Here is a 19994-nt window from a genome sequence, read left to right as displayed (position 1 = left end):
ATTTTATTCTTCAGAAACATAAACAACATGCCATTTAATTCAGCTGCAGTACTGTCTCTAAGTACCATGAGAGAGGCAGTTAAAGAGGCAGTCACGAGGTGGGGAGGAGGGGGGGAAGCTATCTATTACCTCTTTGGAGGATGAGGGGGAAGAAATCGGGTTAAACTTTGATCACTATCATTTCACCTTTGGACTTTTATTAAAACTGTTTGACACAGCCGTGTTGGCAGATCGAGTAGGAAGATAAATGGGCCTGTGTGAATAGGTTTAATATCAAACGTGGATATGAGACGTGGCAGGTTCTTTCATCCAGGAAATGTTCACGTCCACAAGATTTGCAGGTTACAGTTGGCGATCCTTCAGGGCTCGGGGGGCCAAAAGGTGAACATGATTGAGGTACCTTTTGCTATGAATATTTTACAACCCGAGTATCCCCTTTTCACTTGGGGCCGTGTGCTGACTGAGGGCTTCCTCGGGATGAGTCCTCAGTTGACTGATGAATACAAAACGCCTCTCTGAACAAAAGGCATTCAAGATTCGCTGAAGACAAGACAACCTACTTTGGTTTCTGTGTCTGGTACCGGGGTATCAGCGGAGATAAAACACTGAGTGACAGGGAAGCGAAATACAGAATAACACAATCTATTGTTCTCCCATTGACTGTAAGTATAATGGGAAAGTTAGCGAGTCACCGTAATGTCATGGACCGCTGTGAACTTGGGAGAACTCAAGGATCAGAAAGTAACATGAAACAAGGAGGGAAATGAAGATAATATTGGGTTACTGAACATTCTCAAATTGTACTGAAACGCATCCCATCCCTTTGGAGGGGGCATGTTTTAGACAAGGAAGACAATGGGAAGAAACTGGCGGCTGTAACAACATCACCATTCTCTTTCACTACAGGCCGTAATGTGAACTTCTTAGAAGACACCTTCTTTCACCACAGCTTTGTTGTTCAGTCTATCGGGGAGCCGAGAGACCAAAGTCGTTGCCTTGTTCTGGGGCCTTCTAAAACCAAGGAGCCCGGCTCTCCCAGCCAACGACAGCTGCTCTCTTGTGAATTACAGAACAGGTTTGCAGCCAAGGTCGAGGGGGAAGGAATTGAGAGGGAATGAGAGAAGCAAAGGGAGGGGACAGACAGGGAGGATTTGGAGCACACAAGTGGAAGAGTCAAGAAGGAAAAAATTCAGGTGGTGGAGGAAAGACATGAGAAAAGGAATTTGCATCCTGGGGGAGCAGGAGAATGGGGACGCTCTACCGTTCCAGGGTCGGAGCGAGCTCTCTCATCCAATGAAATAAAACAAAACAACAACAAAAAGAAGGGAATCATTTTTGGAGGGATTTCATTAGAGCCAGAAATCCAACCCTGGGTTGACAATGTCCCGGGAGGAATTTAGCTGATGCCTGGGAACATTTTAAAAATCTGTGACATGCTGCACACACCGTGGTAAAAACACCTATTCATCTAGGGTCCTGACATAAAGTCTGCTTATAACAGTGCTGATGAAGGCTGTGGACTCTCTCATAGAAAAATGAACACACATGAACAGATATCAAATTTTGCACACGAGTTCAGTGGGTTCACAGGCTTCCTCAGCTTTTTCATAAGCCTCTCAGGACTCCACAGACATCGGCTAAGAATTCTGGCTCAGAGTGTCTAACAAAGAGCTGGCATACAATAAAATGGCTCAATAAAGCCTTCCAGCTTCAAATTATGCAAGTATTCAGGTCAACTGAATATTCGAGTTGGCCAAAGTTACCGTACATCTTCACAAATAACCGATTTTCAAGGAACTAGGGATAAGTGCAGGATTTTCAATATCAAAAGTATACTCATTACAATATAATGGCTTGTGGTTTTTGATTCAGAAGGCACCTGGGCGATCCTTCCGTAATATGGTAGCAATCTGGACACCAGAGACCATGGTGCAGTCAGGCTGTCCACAGAGAGGGTACGTGAGCTGGATCTGAATCTGCTTTCACTCTAACACATTCTCTAGAATAATTTTTTGTAACGAATTCTGATTTCCAGTATATTCCCTTGTCTTTTCTACCTCCTTTGATAAAAGTAGAGGTGAAAGTAGTTTTGAAATTTCAGCTGCTAGCTTGTCTAGAATATAGCTGCATTATCAGTATTAACACAAGAGTATTGACCAAAGGAGATGATTTCAAAGGAGATGATGTTTATTTACATGGGCAAAAAATGGGCTTCTTGTGACCAAGAGAATTTCTTTTAAATTTTAGGGTAAACAGCACCATCGGTCTCCATGCCTGATTTTCCCACCTGGGCTTGCCCTGGTTTTGCTGTGCCTGTTTGTAGCACCCTACTTACAATTCTGGAGTCATTGATGATCTTGAACATGTTATTTAACTTGCTCAAGTCTTAATTCTGTCTGTAGTGAAATGCGGAAATCACATTTAACACTCTGATCTTTTTTACCCTTAATACTCTGATTATATTAGCAACTTTATCTGATATACATGGTATATTTTATTTTATTTTTTATAAATATTTTATTTATTTGAGATAGAGAGAGTAAGCGAGAGAGACAGCAGGAGTGGGGGAGCAGAGGGAGAGGGCGAAGCAGGCTCCACACTGAGTAGGGAGCCCGATGCAGGGCTCAATTCCTGGACCCTGGGATAATGACCTGAGCCAAAGGCAGATGCCTAACTGACTCAGCCACCCAGGTGCCCTCTGCATGGAACATTTTAGACACTGCTGGAGATACAGCCAGAACGGAGCCCAGTGAGGCTTCTACCCTCAAGGATCCCACCACGCCATGAGCTTTTTCAAAGCAAACACCGTGTCAGTGTCACTCATCTCTGTACCTCCACCCAGCTCCTCCCCATGCCTAGCTCACTGCCCACAAATGCTCAATAATAACTGTTTATCAAAATTATATAAAAGAAGGGAGCTAGTCACAGGTAGTTAATATGAAACAGAATGTGGCAATCACCTTAGAAGCAACCCAGTATAATGAGATAGGACATGGGAAAAGAACAAATTAGTACCAGCTAGTATGGTCAGGAGGGCTCCAGGAGGGCTCTGGGAAGGCTCCATGGAAGAAATGGCTTCTGACCTCCAAGAACGGAGAGGACATTCATTGATAGACTAGTACGGGCCCTGCAGGAGAAAATCTGAGAAACAAGAAAGTTCCTCATTGTCGGTTTTATCTGATGAGTGGTGTGTGTAAGAGATGGTAGCAGCAGATCCGGCTAGAAAGAAGAGTGGGATTGAATTATTAGGAGCCTTAAATTTTTGAGCTTTTAGATTTTAGAGTGTTCTGTAGGAAATGAGCTACTGAGAGTTTTTAAATAAAAAAAGTGGCTTCAGTGGTCATGTCACATTTATAACGCAATCAATGTTGAGCCTGGCACAAAAGGCACTTTCATGTATTCTTTTAAGTTATGACTCAAAGCCATGCTGTAAATTTAGAGAGCTTTATAGTATGTTAATTATATCTCAATAAAAATAGGTAATAAAAACACCTTCAGTTTTGAGAAGGTTGTACAAGCTCCAGAAAACCCACACAACCAACCAAAACCAAAAAACCAGTTTTTTCCCTAAAGCTTCTTTTTAACTTTGATGGGATACCCTCTTTTTACTCTCAAGAGAGAGAGACTCACACACACACCCACACACACAGAAGGAAGGAGAGGAGAAGAGAAGGGAAGGAGAGAAGGAAGGGAAAAAACCCTCATATTTTCACACCCTCTTTTCTGGCCATATGGGAAGAAACTGTGGTGGGCAATCGGTCCTACTGCTGTCCAAACTAATCCCAGGTCAGATGGACCATTACTGAGCTTCAGGCTTGTGTAACAAGCATCAATTTCTTGCCATCTCCTTAAATTAGGTCTATGAAGATTTTTTTTTTTTTTAGGTGGATTCAATCTGGGAGTCCCTTAAATTTCGTGTGTTTCCTGTCTCCAAGCCGGGTATGGTTGATAGATATACCTATATGCATAAATATATAAATTATATATACATGAAATTTCTTCCCCTGAAGTTGGAAGTTCCAGGATTGACAACACAGCTGTTATATCCCTTCCTGAGACAGTTCATTTAGGAAGATTGGTCCTCCTGGGACACACCTCTTCGAGTTAGTTGAGTGTGTTAAAGAGATTTATTTCCAGACAAATTGGCTTATAAATATGAACCAGGCCGTGAAAGGCAGTCCATAGGGCAAGTCTTAAGGGAACTATTCTTTGTACTTTAGGGACTAGTTTTATGAAAAACCTAATACATAGCTCCTTTTCCTACTACTAGCCTTGGGGATTTTAGTTCACACCGAATGTGACCATTCCTCTTACATTTACTTAATACAGCAGTCCCCAAGGGTTTGTAAACCTATAATTGGACAGTTGAGATCAGGAGGTTAAGAAAACTGACACAGAGAGAGGCTTTATAAGTCTATAAGCAACTTTTTATTGGCTGAGGATTTCTTAAACACCGTTTTAATCGTCTCTTGAGAGGCTTGCCTCATCCCATCAGCTGCAAGAGATATCCAGAGAGATGAAGCTGGTGAGCCTGTCCCACACCAAGCAGGCATGGGCTTCATCCTTCCACTCTGCACAGAAGACTTCTTAGAAGTGGACAGAGAAGATAAGGTTGATAAGATAAGAGATGGAAAAAATGCAAAAAGCCACTTAAGGAATTGAATTTAAATCCTAATGCAAGACTTTTGTTTCCAGTGCATCATTTAAGTGTCTTGAAACACTAAAAGTTTCCCTTTATTTCTGAAAACTGTACTTACTGTTGCTTTCTGATGGCTAGTTACACTCAACCCCCTTAGAAACTCCCCTAAAGGGCAGCCCCAGGGGCTTAGCGGTTTAGTGCCACCGTCAGCCCAGGGCGTGATCCTGGAGACCTGGGATTGAGTCCCACATCGGGCTCCCTGCATGGAGCCTGCTTCTCCCTCTGCCTGTGTCTCTGCCTCTCTCTCTCTGTGTCTCTATGAATAAATAAATAAAATCTTAAAAAAAAAAAAAGAAAAAACTCCCCTAAAGGGTGGGGGGATGGGGAGACTGGGCAACAGGCACTAAGGAAGGCATTTGATGGGATGAGCACTGGGTGTTATACAATATGTTGGCAAATTGAATTTAAATTAAAAATTTAAAAAGAAAGAAAGAAACTCTCCTAAAGGCTAAGTTCTTCAGGGGGAGGGAGGAACGCAATCTATTCTCCAGGGTTTATGGGAAATGGAGCAATAGATGGTGCCAGAAGCAGGGAACAGGACCACCAGTCCCTGGGGGGAGGGGAGTGGGGGGTTAGAAGGTGCAGAGTTGGCCTGAGACCAGCAAGATTGTTTCTAGGTATCTATAGCAAAGGATGCCACAGCTCACCACAGTCTCCTACTCTTTCCCTGGGGAACACCTCTCCCTTCCTTGAAGTGCTGTATATAAAGCACTTTACAGATTGAATGAACCTCAGACTCACCCAGAAGCTGCTGTCAGGGCAAGAAGCCAGGGTTGAAGCAACCTGAGATACCTATTAAATCGTTAAAACCTCCCTCAGTTGTTCAAGGTTTTTACAGCAAAGACATCCTGCTCCTGGATTGTATACAGAATCAGAACATGTGGGCATGATACTCAAGGACCATCAAGGGATGCCAGAAGGAAGAGGCACTCATGTGAGGTCCAGACGAATCCCTCCACCCAGACATCTTCCCCAGGGTGCCAGCAAGAGCACACTCTTTGCTGACTCCTTTGCAGCACCTTCTTTTCAGTAACACTCCTACTTGTCTGCTGTTCTTGAAGGCCCTAGAATCCCCCCTTGGAGCAAAGACACTAGAGGGATTTGGGGGAGTTTCTGGAGGAGCATAGAGAGATAGAGCAGCACAACCATTAGGGTTGATGACAGTGAGGGCCAACTTGCAGGGAGGATAGCACCCAAAGATGCCATTGTTCTCTTTCTGCGTCAGCTGGGGGAATGGAGAGGGCAGGTGCAGCTGGGAGGTTCAGAGGCAGAGATTCGCAGAAGCAGAAGCAGATACATCTTCTCAGCTCCATTTGGTTGTTGGTAAAAGCTCAGGATAGTTTCCACTGTGGATCCTCATACAGGGGCTTTGGAATCAGCCACACAGAGCCAGGATGGCAGCTCCTGCACTCACTTTCCTGAATCTCCATTTCTTTATCTTTCCTTACCCCACCTCATAAAGTCTTACTAGATGGTTACTCAAGCACTGTCAGAAGCTCTTGATACATATTCACTCGTGTAATCTTCACAGCTACCCTATGATTTTAGACTAGACTCCATGAGCTGCATTCTACAAATGAAGACACTGAAGCACAGAAAGGCTTACTTACCCCAAGTCACACAGCAGATGACTGAGCAGTGATTTGAACCCAGGTAGTCTGGTATCAGCATCCATGCTCTGGACACATTGCTTTGCTTCTGCAGGATTAGAAAGAAGTACTCCATGAGTAATAATTATTGCTGCTTCAAGTCATCAACATAGCCAATAAGTCATTACCCCTTGATCATTGGTTTTCTTAAAGCTAGAAATCCAGGGAACCATGTTAGCATCTAGCCCAGTAGACTTCAAATTCGTGATCATATATCTCAAGTTTTGAAACATTCTTGAGCATGGGAATATATCTCCCATAGATGGACATATATTTAGTTATACATAACTTAGATAAATATCCTGTTGTATATATGCCCATTATAAAACATATGGAAATCAAAAATATCAAGGAAGGGATGATAAAAACCAGAAGTTCAAATAATTATCCCTGCTCTTCAGGGCATTCTCTTGTTTACTCCACTTTGAAGACCACTTAGGAACTCACATGGTTCCATTTGACCAACAAAAACTGAAGAGCCAGCTAAGTCCATCAGATGACCCTGCCTCACCACATTGACTCCTTACCCTATCAGGTTAGGCCCTAAACCCAATCATTCCCTTGTGGGACACCAGGACTGGTCATTGGCAAACCTATAAGCCCAGCGAAGCAGCATCTTCGGCTTCTCTTGTTATGATGCCCTTCTCTCCTCAGCAGTCCCTGCTCCTGGGCCCTCTCAGATGCCCTGTGCTGACCCACGCCTCCCTCCACCTCTCCCTTCCTAAGCAGAAGTAGCTCATTTCCATCAGCCTACCTGGACTTCAGTATTTCACAGGGTTATTTGCATTTTGAGCCTAATCTCTGATTAAATTTTCAAAGGCTCATTTTCCTCAACAGCCAAATAGGGATGTTAATCCCCCTGTAAGATTTAAATAGGGAATCACTTTTGACCTAGCACACTACCTAGAGAGCTCTGGACACTCAGTATGGCTCCGTCCAGGGCCATGGAGTCAGAAGCTAGAAAGAAGACTGCTTTCCCTTATAGGAGAGTAAAAGAAAGACATAATACCTCAAAACTATACCATGTCCTCCTAAAGCCCATCTAAGCCAAATGGTGCTAGGCTACCTATGAACTTCTGTGTCCCCACATCCAGAAGAGACTCTAAGTAATATAGAGATGTGGATGTGTCTTTGGCTTTCTCATTTGAAGATGGGGCTTTGACAGGGACTCCCTGTGGCTTAGTCTTTCAAACCCCATTAAACACACAGGTATTAGCTTCCCTCCTCCTGAAAAGCCCCTTCCCACTCCTGGCTCTCCCTGACCACTCATGAGAAAGGCACCGTTCTGAGGCCAGAGAAGGGAGGTAGGGGGGGAGAGGCTGCCCCAGAGGGCTTTAGGGCAGCTGTTTATATTATAATTAAGGTTTTACAGCAGAAACTGAAATGTAGCTTGACTATTCCAACAAGGCGCTGGAGGTAATTACCACTGCTAGAGGCGTTCTCCACTGCCAATTATTTCGCTCCCTAATTGAATAACTTAGGCCGCACTGTAGAGGGGCAGGGGAAAGGAGTTTGCTTCAAACCTGGATGTTCCTTCAGAGGCTTCAGAACAGCAGAACACACTCAGTCCCAACCTTTTCCTAACGCCTCTCTCCGGAGTATGGTGTAGACGATGAGAACTCGAGTCCTGGAGTACCACCACTTACTCGCTTGGGCAGACCACTCAAACCCCCTGAGTCTGTCCCTTCGGCTATAACGTGGGTCTAACTGAAGTGTGGACCTCAATGCTTTTGTGAGCATTAAACCAAAGATAATAACCCTGGCACGGAGGGAAATTGGAATAATGGCTTAAGGAGATGGCGCCAATAGCGAGTGTGGCTGAGGAGGAGCAGGCGCTTTTGTCTTCCCTGAACAGACGGGGAAACTGAGGCAGAAAGCACACTTCGGTCTCCTGTGAAATAGTGTAATAAGTAATCAGATAAAAAATGTACCTCCTGGGCCGAATAGGAGTGATTTCTTTTGAGTTGTGGAGGATGTGACTTCTCCCAAGAAAGTTGGACAGATCTCCAAGATATCCAGCTCTTGGGGGCGGGGGGTGTTCTCTGCTCTTCCCTTTCACACAAAGCACCCAGCACTGTGCTCACTACCTGGTTTCATCATCAGTGCCTGGGCAAGCCCACGACAAATATCCCATGCACTTGCAGGGAGTTTTCTGCATCTAACATTTTCTTTTACTTGCAGCACATCATCTCCACCACCTAGAAAAGTACCACTCCTGGTTTACAAATGAGGAAATAGAAGCTAAAAGAGATTAAATAAAGAGCATAAGCTCAATCAAGGAATAAAGGATTAGGATTAACCATGCACTCCCTCCCAAGGTCCAACTCCTTGGCCTCTGGCATCAGAGAGTTTGTTTAAATCATCTCAAAAGGGCAGCCCCAGTGGCTCAGCAGTTTAGCGCTGCCTTCAGCCCGGGGTGTGATCCTGGAAACCCGGGATCGAGTCCCACGTTGGGCTCCCTGCATGGAGCCTGTTTCTCCCTCTGCCTGTGTCTCTGCCTCTCTCTCTCTCTCTTTCTGTGTGCCTCTCATGGATTAATAAATAAAATCCTTAAAAAAAAAATAAATAAAAAATAAATAAAAAAATAAAACATCTCAAAAGCCAGTGATAGTGATTCTCAGAATTTGGTGTTTGTACAAGTCTCCTGGGGAATGTGTTTTTAAAATGCAGATTCCAGGACCACATCCAGGGCTTCCCATTCCCTGAGTCTCAGGGAGGGTCCTGGGATCTGAAGGTTAGAACGTGCTCAGGGTTTTCTGATTTCAGTGGTTCCAAGTCTACACTGTGAAAGGTTCTGGACTAAGAAAACATAGGATGGGCAGTGGAGATGTCTGAGATCCCGCCTGCATGACCTCAGTTGATTGACTTAAACTTTCTTGAATATTAGTTTCCTTAACTGCAAATGAAGATAACAATAATTGACTTTCAAAGGATTTTTGTGAGAATTCAATAAGATAATACATGCAAGGCTCTGAGCACAGTGCCTGGCACATTGAAAATGCTCTGGTAGGTTAGTAGTTATTAGCATTACCGCTGTTGTCTTAATACAGAAATATAGCCAAGCTCTGTGTGACTCAAGGGATAAATTCCTACCTTATCACTTGGAGTCATTAAATCTACAGAAAATTGAGGTATAAAAGAGACATAAGTAGGATTTGATAAACAAATCATTTTTTAATAAGAGTGATTCATTTTAACTGCCTTGGGGGTAGGGTGTTGGTAGATAAACAACTGTTCTCCAATTAGCAGACACTGATTAATGGTAGGAAAGGCAGGCAGTTGGTGGGTATGCCAAGGGGGGCTTCTTGATAACTGCCTTTAAGTTGATGTGATCTGTACGACAAAAGCATCGGCAGACAGCACTGATGTAGACGAGGATGTGAGAACACACGCCCACTGATGCCCAGTTCCAACCTCCCTGCACTTTGGCAAGTGTATCCGAATCCGAATCTCCAACAGGTCTCCTAGCTGAGTGGAGAGGGACTTTGGCTTCTTCCTGGAAAAAAGTCTGCCTTGAGACTGCTTTAGGACTGTTTCCCTGGTCTCTCAGGGTAAAGGGAGAGCAAAATATCAGAATTAAAACAAATGGCACTAAATAGATAGTCTACAGATGATCTGTGGTGGACTCTCTCATTCTCTCTCTCTCTCTCTCTCTCTCTTTCTCTCTCTCTCTTCCCTTTAGAATTTGGCAGAGGGTCTTGGTGGAATACGGAGTGACTGTGTCATCAAGGACACCACAGCTTATTTGCCTCCGGTTGGAGGCCTGGACTTCATCAGAGTCTCCTTGAAGTTTGTCACTTTGCTCAGGCCACTTCCCTCCCACACTTGGTTGTGGCCAATTAGACACATGAAACCAAATTTCTGGCTTAAAGAAGCCCACAGACACCCTTGGGTGCATATCCTGGCATACCCCAGGGAATGTGCACAGAGAGAGGAACTTTAGTACGTCCACACCCAGTTGCAGGAGAGCGGTATCCCTCAAGCCCAGGTGAGAGACTCATACCCTGGCCCTTCCTTGGGAGACTTGAATCCCTTTGGAGTGAAAGCAAACTACTCCAGAGAGTCATGCAGTCAGCTACCTGCACCATAGAAATTGGTCGACCCCCTGGGGCGGCTGGATGGCTCAGTGGTTGAGCATTTGCCTTGGGCTCAGGTCGTGATCCCAGGGTCCTAGGATTGAGTCCCACATCGGGCTCCCCAGAGGGAGCCTGCTTCTCCCTATGCTTGTGTCTCCGCCTCTCTGTCTCATGAATAAATTAAAAAAAATTTTTTTTAAAGAAAAGAAAACTCCATCTCCCAAACCCTCTTCCCTGGAGCAAGTATTTCTGTCTCCAGTGCCCAGGGAGATGGGTCCAGCAGATTACTCCCTAGCCTTCCTCTCTGAGCACCCCCTACCCCCCTGCTGGGGTCCCCCATGGGCAGAAGGCTCACCACAATGGGGAGAAAGGCTGCAGAAACAGGGAACAGAGGTCAGCCCTGCTCTAACCTCTTCTCCAGAATCCTCCCCTTTTAATTTCCCCTTCCTTGTCAGCTGTTTGTCCTTCATGACCTGCATTTGTCTCTGTCACCTGTCCCCTGTGACTTTGTCCCTCTCTGAATCCCATGCAGCCAGGCTCAGCGCTGGGCATGCCACGGACTTCGTCCCTGAGAAGTCACTGACGGATGCAAGAAGGAAGCAGTGCAGGGGCACGGGAGGGCCCCTGAGGGTGAGGGGAGCAGGCTCATCATCTCCAGTCCTCCTTCCCCGAAGGAAAGAGACAGTGCGGAGAGAACAATGACTCTTCCTCTTTTACCCACAGCCTGGCTCCACAGTGATGCTCCTCGTGTACACTCACTGTTGGCGGTCAGTGTGGGAAACCACATATTTGCCTGGGATCTGCTGCCTGTTACATAAAAAAAATTCAAGACCCCCTCTAGGTTTCAGTCTTTATTTTCCTGCCTTCTTCCCTGTGTCCATCTCTATCATCTCCTTCCCTCACATACCCAAACAACTTAGCCAAACACTGTGGTCTCCATACCCTGCAAAGGCACTTTGTCCTTCCCTCTCCTTCCCTGGCTCAGCTGGTCCTTCCAGGGCAGTGGGTTAAGGAGTCCACTGTTCCTGGGACCCACTCAGATCTCATTGTCTCTATCATTCATCCTCCAAGAGGTGAAATTACCCAGAACAGGAAGTACATACCTGCTGCTGCTGGGGACATGGGGCTTCTGGCTTTCGGCTTCCAACCAGATGGGTGGGAGAGATGGAGTTTAGTCACTTCACTCAGCAAGGATCTGGGAAGGGGTTGCTGTGGATGGAGAATCTCATTAGTTTTGACATTATCATTTGGAAAAAAATAAGACATACCACTCACTGTCCCTTGAGGAGGAGCCTCTTCATGATAGGTATGTTGTGCTCCTGAGGAATTATCACCCCCCCAAAACTGAAGCATCAAGATTGCATTCAGGCACCCAGGAACTGCTGCTTGCAGGAAGTTGGTCTGACAGTTCCTTGAGGTCAGGAACTTTCACTGGGGGACAGGGACCAGTGTCCCATCATCCCCTCTGTGCCCTCCCCAGGCCCCTCGGTAGCATCAGACACAATATATACTCTGACTAACCTTGAAGCATGTTCTTTATTTGGTTTCCAGGGACCATGAACTCCTGGTCTTCTATAGAATGCTCCTTTGCTGGGTCTTCCTTCTCTTTCAAATTCCTAATAGATGGAGTAACTTGGGGGCTCAGTCTTTGGGACCTTTTCTCTACTATTCCACCTCTCATTGTCATCTCTTTCACTCAAGATTTAAATATCATATTGAATCATAGAAACATCCGCTATTCAATATTTTCATCTATGAAATAGCTATTTCCATGGTTGCATCTAATGCTATGTCTGTGCTAACTCCCAAATCCATGTCTCTACCCCCTGACCTCCTTGAGATCCGTACTCACTTATCCAGCTGCCTCCATCTCTGTGTCCAATCAGCATCTCCAGATGAACCCGAGCAGCTCAGAGCAGGGAACTAGGCTTCCGTGCCACATGCGCTCCACTCTCGTCTTCCCTGTCTCTATTCAGGAAATTTTAACTCTTCCAGTTGTGTGGATCAAAACCCTTGCAGTCCTTGCTCCCCCTCTCTCCCCTGAGCTACAGAAGGCAGTCTGTTGGTGCTAGCTCCCTTCTCACATCCTCACCCCATTCCTCCTGGGGCTGTCGCCCAGATTAGTGTAACAGCATCCTTACTGGTTCCTGCTTTGCCTCTTGGACTCTATAATTTATTCTCTGTACAGAAGTCACTGGGATCTTTCCAAACCATTAGTTGTATCATGCCACCGTCCGCTCCACAAGTCTTCCAATGTCTTCCTGTAACACCCACAACAAAATCTCAGCTCACCCTAATTCTAACCTCTGCCTGGCTCTACTTTCATCTCCTGTGCTTTCTTTATTCAGCCATACACCAGGGCCCTCATATGTCCAATTTCCTCTGCTCTAACACTCACTCCACTTATTCCCATCTCTATTCCCATATCACCCCTTCTGGAAAGGCTTTCCCAGACTATCCCATTCTCAGGCAATACTTATCCTCTCATCTTGCTTTATTTCATGTGCTTACCACACAACACTACATTATATAATCACATGCGTGTTTACTGTCTATATTTCAACTAGAATCTAAATTCTCTGAGGGCAAGGATTTTTGTTGGTTTGGTCAGTGCCCTGTCCTAGTGTCTGGTGCATAGTAGACACTCAATAAAAATTTGTTAAATGAATGAATGAATTGATGAGTAAACATGCAAAGGCCCTTAGCTCTGTATCCTATGAGACTCCAATAGACACTTGGTGACAAGCTGGGCCAACAGTTTAGTAATGATATGGGACTAAGATTGTGCTTCTGTGTGAGTTTGTTGTTCTTGGAACATTTTCCTGAAATATGATAACTTCTACCTCCTTTACCTATCAGGATGGAGAATTCCAGAGCAGGGATCAATTTCTCTACTTCCACTCTTTCTATCCAAAGCATTAAGACTTTGCTCTTCATGCAGGGACTATGGCATCTATGGTTCTAGCTATCATACACACACACACAAACACACACACACACACACACACACACACGCCAATAATGATAAAAACAATCATAGACTTTCATTAAGATCTTATGAAGCACCAAGCACTATTCTAAACTCTGCTACATATATTATCTCATGTCTAGATGACTTAATAGCTCTGTAAAGCAGGCATGAATTTCTTCTTTTTAAATTTTTATTTTTACTTTTTTTAATTGGAGTTCAGTTTGACAACATATAGCATATCACCCAGTGCTCATCCCATCAAGTGCCCCCATCATCACACTCAGATGAGGAAACTGAGGTACAAAAGAAACTAAGTAGCTTCAGAGTTCACAAACCTGGTAAGAGAAAAGTCCAGATACCTCTGAAATTTTAGTTTTGGGAAAGGACTTTTAGAAGATACTTACCCATCGAATGTCTCACCCCCTCACCCTCATTCCTGTCAAGATTTAGCTCCAATTGCTCAAATCTCTGAAGACTATCATAAGCACAAAGGCAACAAGCATTACAGACATCTGATATCTCAGTGAGAAAGATCCTGGATCCCCATGCCTACTATAGGAATGCAATCGCACCAAAGCTGTCATCAAGTCACACCATGAGGCTCTGTTCCCTCATTGATCCTGTGAGGGCCCTCTGCCTCCCTCATGATGCACCCTCTCTCCTAGCCCAGTTGTAGGGCTGTGTCTGCCTCACACCCTCAAGTGAACAACCAAATCCATGCAGCAACTGATTTACACCCCACCTCCGCCGACCTTGACCTCACTTGTTAGTTCAGCACCATCTGGTAAAGAGAATCCTGATGCCCCCCCAGGTTCTCAACCCCCTTCATCTGACAGGTAGCACCTAAAGCCATGTGCCTTATGAAAAAAAATCACAGCATCTACTCTGCCAAGAAATGAGGACCCCTCCCCAGGCCTGTGTGTTGATGCCTGTCTCCTGCTATGCTGGCAATGGTACAAACAGGCTGCCTGGAGGCCTGCTGCTTTTCTCAAGGGAAGAACTGACAGGAGACACTGGGACCCTGTTCCCAGCAGGCCCCTGCCCCCTCCAGGCAGTGCCAGACCAGTGAAGAAGTAGGGGAAGGGGAGGGATGTCTCTCCAAGTAAGAGAACAAGTAAAAAGATAAATGGAACCAATTTCAAAAGGAGTTACAGGGCATCTGGGGAAGTAAGACTCCTGGGTTATAGTTAAGGCTCTGAAGCATCAATAATATGCTTGACATCCATGCTCCCCTTCTTTTGGACTCATCAAATGCTTTCAGGGATAACCCCCAGGTCCCCTTCTCACAGCTAGACAGGCCTCACCTTTCACAGCACCAGAAACAAAGACTGCCGATACTCAAATATTATGTGCAAAGGCTGCTAGTCTAAATGTTAATACAGAAAGATTCGAAGGCGTACTTGTATGCAGGTCTCCCAGAAAAATGGTATGGCTAGGATGAAGATAAGAGCCGGGAGAGAGAAAATGTTAGCTTAAGAAATCTCTGGCCTCTCCCGGGTGAGAGATGGAAACTGAGTTGGGAATGAGACGTCCTTGTCATTGTTCCATGAAGTAGTCAATGCCAGCCCTACGTACCACCCAGCCCATCATCACTGGGCAGTCCAAGGTAACTCGTCTGGGTCCTGGGACTCCGCCCCACTGCATGGGCCATCCTTCATCCAATGATCTAGGACACTGTGAAGCCTTTGCTAAGCACCAGTGAGCTGTGTGACTTTCAGATAGCTCTACTTTTGTTGGTATCAGTCTCCTCAACTGCAAAATGAGGCAACAAGGAAATAATTCTTAAGTCGCACGTTTCAACTCCCATATGCTGGAGATTAATAAGGGCCGATAGTGGAATATCATCAGGAAGAGCCTTTGCTCTTCATGGAATGGTTGCTGGCAATTTCCACAAAAATAACCAGCAGCATCCTCCCTCCCCCAGCCTGGCTTTTAAATTTTAATCAAAGCTCACAAACTGAGCACAGTCCACATATGTGATAGCGGAGGGGCTGATCACATATTCACTTCATTGTTACCCAGATACATTCACCATCCCTCATGAGGTAAGTGACCATCTTATTGGACAACTTTAAAATCACTTCCTAACTAGTGACTAATTGCCAAGACTATGATGGGCACTTTAGAGAATGCAGAGAACTTCTATTATCTCCATCTTTAGGAGAAAAAATAATGAATCTATAAGACACAACTAGAAATTAATACAAGAAATTTAGGATCATACTTTTTACTTTTTAAAGATTTATTTATTTGAGAGAGAGAGAGAGAATGGGGGGAAAGGAGCAGAGGGAATGGGAGAGAGAGAATCCCAAGCAGATTCCCCCAGTGAGTGTGGTGCCCAACATGGGACTCAATCTCATGATCTGAGCCAAAATCAAGACTCAGATGCTTAACCAACTGAACCACCCAGGTGCCCCAGAAGCATACTTTAATTTTTAAAGTTTAAGATCTCATGACTGCTCATTTTAATACTGGGCAACCATAGAAGTCTAATTCTACCTCTGAAGGACAAATAGAAATGAACAATATTAATATCAAATTATATCAGTAAAGACAAGTAATCACTGGCTTCATGCAAATGTGCATAAAATATTTACTTTAGCTCAAGTATCAAATTCTCTCAAGGGAACATCTGACCTTTCTCAGCGCTAAGGTTGGCCATTTTGGTATCAACATTACATAGACTTTAGATTTTAGCACCACAGTCTTATAGACAGAACCAGCTACATAATTTGTAGAATCCAGTGCAAAATGAAAATGGAAGGTTCCTTGTTCAAAAATGACTAAGACTTTCAAGATAACAACAACAGAGTATTAAATATGCCTTTTGCTACTGCACAGATCACATACCTACACATAGCCTGCTCATAGATGATCCAGAATTAACATTGGATTAACAGAACCAGAATCAATCGTGAACATTAAACCAGTGCTTTCCAAGAACTTTCCATCCATTAACTCCTTTAATCCTCAGAACAGCTTTAGGGGGAAAGTGCAATTATTCTCCCTATAAGAGGGCAAATAGAGGTACAGGCAAGTGAAGGGTCCTGCTCATGGATACACAGACATGAGGCAGGGCCAGGGCCAGCACTGAGGCAGACCAGATCCGGGTTCTATACTGCTTCTAGTATCCATTTTCCAGAACTGAGTCTGGAAATTACACGAATAGATTTCCACTCTGCAGTCTTAACTTTCTTCTCTGCTAAGATTAACTCTGGGCTTGCATGACTCTGAAGTAGTCACAGCTCCAGGGACCTGCCATGACTAGGGTCTTTTGCATGTGTGTCACTGGGTGTATGTGGACAAAGTGACTGTAAGTGCAGGGAGCTGGGATTTGTTTCCCCAGACACCCTACATGTTACTGACACCCACTAGTGGAAGCCTCCTGATACCTGACCACCAAGGCTTTGTGTAAAAACAATGCCTCCTGACCACAACTCGTTCACCTTAAGGGCAGAGCATGCTATGGTGACACTCCTAGGAGAGTTGAGGTAGGTCTGCTGGTGCACCTGGAAGGACAAGGCAGAGGTAGGATGGGTATGGGATGGTAGATACCAAGACCAAGTTTAGCTTTCTTTGGCTACTACTCTTAACCATTATTTTTCTTCTCACTGAAGAATAACTCATGGCCCACACCATGACTTGCCATCCACAACATTATAGGCTTTCTCAGGCAAACTCTGCTCCTGTAAATGGCTTTCAAGGCTGCTCTTTCTCTCTCAACCTGCTGGTTTCTCTCAAATCCTTTTACCTTCTAAGGTCCTAATTTCAAGAAAAGTTATTTTTCTCAGAAAGAACAAGAGTCACCAACAGTTGCCGCTGAAACAGACATGAGGGAACAGTCAGCCCAGTGCACCCACTCTGTAGATGGGGAAACCAGTGACACAAACTGGGGTCTACTCTCACAGGCATAGGTGAGGCCACACGAGCAGACCCCAGATATTTACAGCCCACAGAGGCCCCAGGATGTCCCTTCTCCCTACAGAGCTACATCACACCAAGTCAGCGGACACTGCAGGGCATGTCTAGACTCTCTTCATTGGATTTCCCATTAAAGAGATGCTGAGACAGTTTTTTTCTCTGGAAATAAATACCTATATCGTATAGCAAAAATATATAGCAAAGGGGCCGGAAAAATCCACTGTGCACATATAAAAAAAAGTTATAAATAAACAGGATGGTCAGAAAGCAGATTAAACTTCCAAGGTGAAAATAGGAAGTAGAAGATAAAAGAGCTGACCTACTCAGAACTATTGCTCCTGCTCAATGATGTCCTCCTGCCCTGGCTACGCAGCACTCAAACTCAGAGAAGTATGGACTCTGAGAACCAAGAAAGATCTTCGAGGTCAGAGACAGTCTGGGCCAACTTCTCACCTTGGGGACGATGCAAACTGAGGCTCAGAGAAATGAGGACACTTGTCCGAGGTCACACAACTCAAGTCTGTTAATCAACCCGAGGCTATTCTTTTAGCCATTGAAGAAACCGCAATGGATGGGTTATTTGGTCTCAGGCAAAGAAAACTTATTATCTAATAGTTGGATATCTTTTCTGGGTGGTACGAAAATCTCAAACACATCACCTAGTAGGGAAATGTAATCACAGTTTTTAATTAACATAAAGTCTCTGCGACATTTTTTTTTGTTGTTGTTATATTACTTCCATACAGTGTAAATCAATTAACTGAAACGGGCTAGTGGGTACAGAGAGTGGCGGTCAGTCACTGGACAGATAATTGCTCTGTTGCTGAGATTAACACCTTATCATGCTATTAGGACTGCTTATGAATCTTGTAGTCCTGACAAAGCCTACAATTTAGAGACTATCCATTCCAGCTGTCTCCATTTCTGTGGCCTCCTACACGCAAACAATTGTTGCACTAAGTGCTGCATTTAATTAAAGGCCCTTCCCATGTCATGGCTATAGTCACAGAAAAGACAAGAGACCTCGTTTGTTTAAAGCACACACACACACACACACACACACACACTCTTCTTGCTGGTGATTAGTTAGCTTTAAAGCAATCAGGATTGAAGTCTGGGAGGCCACCAATGAAGGGTAAGATATTGATGACTCTTGAGTTGGAAATTGCAAAGTGCACGCTACCTCTCCTTTTATGACTTAATGTAGAGTCACAAACAAGAACCAGGACCCTGGGCCTTTTCTCACTTTCAAGGGTCATTTCCTCCCAACTTGGAGTTCTCTGCCACTCCCGAGAAGTCTGACGAAGCATCTCACTTGCATTGTCTTTAACTCTTAGATTCTGATGCAGGAGGCCCCAAGTCCATGACAGATGATACAGGTCCAAGTACAGAAAACCTGGACCGAAGGCCTTCAGATTGATTGTATTATCCAAGTAAAAAGAGAAACCCATCTACAATGTGGCTTTGCTTCTATTTTAACAAAGGGAAGCTTTTCCTGGGGCAATCCTTCCTGGAATAGGAGACAACCAAAAAAAAAAAAAAAAATCAAACAGGCAACAAATAATTTTACCATTACCAGGTAATATGTGTTAATTGCTCAGTTTATATACTCAGAATGACATACCATTAGAGACTGTGTATGCATTGTAACTAGAGCATTAATAAATTTAAAATGTGCCTATTAGGATGACAGCTTTGGAGGTGCAAAGGAATAACAGTTATCACTTGGCAGAAGCCGCTCTCACCCCATCTGCTGAGACTTTGCATACATTTTCAGCTTCCTGAGCAATGATTAGGCCTGTCAGAACCTCTTTAACCTTCTAACTGCTGGTCCCCACTGGCCGTAATTAGAGACTAATGAATTCAGAAGATGCAGGCCGTGAGGAAAACTGCCTTGACAGTTTGTGTACAAATTAAGCCCCAATTACTTCATGCATCTTTTGCATCGCTGATACAAGTCTCTGTTATTATTTTTGAATATGGTCATTTTAGCAGAAACGAAGAACTTGGCTAATGTATTTTGTCATTTTTATGGCTCGTCATAAAGAAAAAACATACTGGGCGGGTCATGAATATGTGAAATAAACTACGGCGGATTATAAAAAGAAATTAATTTTCCTCTTGGGAATACCCGACCACCTTTTTAGCACCCCTGCTGGGTATACTTATTAATTTGGTTATTGTTATTCAGATAAGATCCGCCATCGAAGGAGCCCGACTAACTAGCTGGTTGTTGGGTTTAGGGTTAGACCCAGAGTTAAGGAGCATTTCGAAGTGAGATACTCTGCATCTTTAGTCCTAGCAATGGAGGTTGCTTGGAGCACACCTGCTGAAAATGCTTTGTTCTCTGCCCTCAGCGGCCCCTCTACCTGCTATGGCTGTGACCAAAGTTTGCAACTCCAAGAGGTAGGAGTTTAAAATCACAATGCTAAGGTTTGATGCCATATTCCTTTAAAAACTCCCAAATATGATGGTATTTCACCTTGTTTCAATCTCCACTGGTCAGTTCAACCACATATTCAATCTCAGTCTTTTGAGGGGATCCGTTCTCCTACTCTATGAGATCACACAAGAGACCTGGCCTGTGTGTTTCCAGAAAGCCAAGGGGAGTAGATGTGCCTTTCTACATGATGATCATCACCTTTAGGACTTTTTCTTTAGCTACAAGATGCTGCTGC

General features: G+C 44.4%; 1 protein-coding gene across 23 annotated transcripts in view; it reads right to left on the bottom strand.

Annotated features, from left to right (window-relative positions):
* Nucleotides 1-6303: 6303 nt before the first annotated feature.
* LOC144316322 (uncharacterized) overlaps nucleotides 6304-19994 on the bottom strand; it is a 197132-nt gene continuing 183441 nt past the window's right edge. For 15 of the 23 annotated variants that reach the window (XR_013382170.1, XR_013382171.1, XR_013382173.1 and 12 more), the window contains 2 exons: nucleotides 11528-18826; nucleotides 9503-9844 (listed from right to left, as the gene is read on the bottom strand). The gene's annotated coding sequence lies outside the window, so the exon portion shown is untranslated. The other 8 variants (XR_013382167.1, XR_013382187.1, XR_013382186.1 and 5 more) reach the window with 7 other exon arrangements.

The sequence above is a fragment of the Canis aureus genome, chromosome 6 (genome assembly GCF_053574225.1).
Source record: "Canis aureus isolate CA01 chromosome 6, VMU_Caureus_v.1.0, whole genome shotgun sequence".
Classification (NCBI taxonomy): domain Eukaryota; kingdom Metazoa; phylum Chordata; class Mammalia; order Carnivora; family Canidae; genus Canis; species Canis aureus.
The sequence above is the reverse complement of the archived record's forward strand: the minus strand, read 5'-3'. Positions and strand labels throughout refer to the sequence as shown.